Genomic DNA, 1,413 nt, shown 5'->3' with positions numbered 1-1,413 from the left:
TCCTGGGTTTCTTCATTACTTATTATGCAGTTGTGCTTATTTTTGTTTCTGCTCTTTCATATTCCTGGTTATAGTGATTGTTTATTTTGATTCCTGGAGTTTCAGTTTGTTCCCTGCTTTCCCTGTGTCACTCCTTGAGTCTCTGTCTTTGTGTTTGTATTCCTCTGTCTCCATGTTTGTCTCCCTTTCTGTCTCGGTCAGGTTCATGTGTCTCTGTCACAGTCAGTATACTCTTAATTCCTGTTTTATTTTGAAAGTTCCTCATCTCATGTGTGTTTGCTTCCTGTCTCATCAATTAGTTTCTGTTAATCTGTGTTCCCCGGGTGTGCCCACACCTACAGATGACTTCTTCGTGAAAATGGAAACCCTGGCGCCTCGTCTGACTAAAAACAGGGAGGTATGGCTGTGACTGTGTGGAGCACAAAGGACATGGGTACACAACAGGAAGCAGCAAAAAAAAAAAAAAAACCCTCAAAACCCTGTGTCACAGACCCAGAACCATCACAAAGGCACCTGTCATAACTGGGGTTAAACAAATCAAAAATTCAAAATATCTGCTCTTTGTTACAATATGTTGGAGAAAAAATATATTTCCAGTTGTATTTCCTGTTTTCCTACCAGAGTATGTCCAGTTTCACATGTGGATCCTTCTTTAGATCAGACAAAAGCTTCATTCCTGAGTCTCCTGGATGATTATAGCTCAAGTCCAGCTCTTTCAAATAGGAGGGATTGGAGCGCACAGCTGTGTCCAGAGAGGGGAAGCCTGTTCCTGTGATCTGACAGCCTGACAGCCTTCAAACATACAACATGTCACATCATTGTTAGGAACTGCTCTGAATTTGATGATGTACAGTCGAACTAACAGATTCTGATTCTAGTTAAAGTTGTTAAAAACACACTAACTGGCTTTTCTGTACTCAAATAAAAAAAAAACAACAAAAAACATAATTATTTTCTGTCTTTTTTACTATGACGGACACGTTCTCATCCAAAAACGTAACATACCGATGCTATGTGACAAATCGTCTGTATGTTACACATTCGAAAATATGAGAGCCGTTTGGAATAAATCTACACTAAATCATAAATAAAGTTATAGTTTTTTTGATTTGTGAAGTGTGTGTTTCACTTCTACTGTTCTCTTTCAGAGCTTACATCAGAACAGAAACAACATCTTAAAATCTATAAAATAACGACAGTTGTTGTGAAATACCCACATTTTCTAAAACAAAGAATCAGCTAACCTGAGAGTTTCCAGCACACAGTGTGGACTCCCAAGTCCAACACAAAGCAGCTTCACTCCTGAGTCCTGTAGGTTGTTGTTACTCATGTCCAGCTCTCTCAGTCTGGAGGACTGAGAACTTAGAATTGAGGAAAGAGCCTCACAGCTTCTCTCTGTGAGGTTACAGCCAC

At 39.5% G+C, this 1,413-nt stretch overlaps 1 long non-coding RNA gene across 1 annotated transcript in view; it reads right to left on the bottom strand.

Moving 5' to 3' along the window:
• Positions 1 to 1,407, bottom strand: part of LOC102212527 (uncharacterized) — a 4,024-nt gene extending 2,617 nt beyond the window's left edge. Inside the window, exons 1-2 of the long non-coding RNA XR_312534.1 lie at positions 1,245 to 1,407; positions 619 to 792 (exon numbers count right to left, since the gene is read on the bottom strand). This is a non-coding gene — a long non-coding RNA (uncharacterized LOC102212527). The remainder of the gene's footprint in view (positions 1 to 618; positions 793 to 1,244) is intronic.
• Between the last annotated feature and the right edge of the window lie 6 nt (positions 1,408 to 1,413).

This window comes from Pundamilia nyererei, unplaced genomic scaffold (assembly GCF_000239375.1).
Source record: "Pundamilia nyererei isolate P.nyererei 1_Seehausen unplaced genomic scaffold, PunNye1.0 scaffold01484, whole genome shotgun sequence".
In the NCBI taxonomy this organism is placed as follows: domain Eukaryota; kingdom Metazoa; phylum Chordata; class Actinopteri; order Cichliformes; family Cichlidae; genus Pundamilia; species Pundamilia nyererei.
This window is presented reverse-complemented; position numbering and strand designations above follow the sequence as displayed.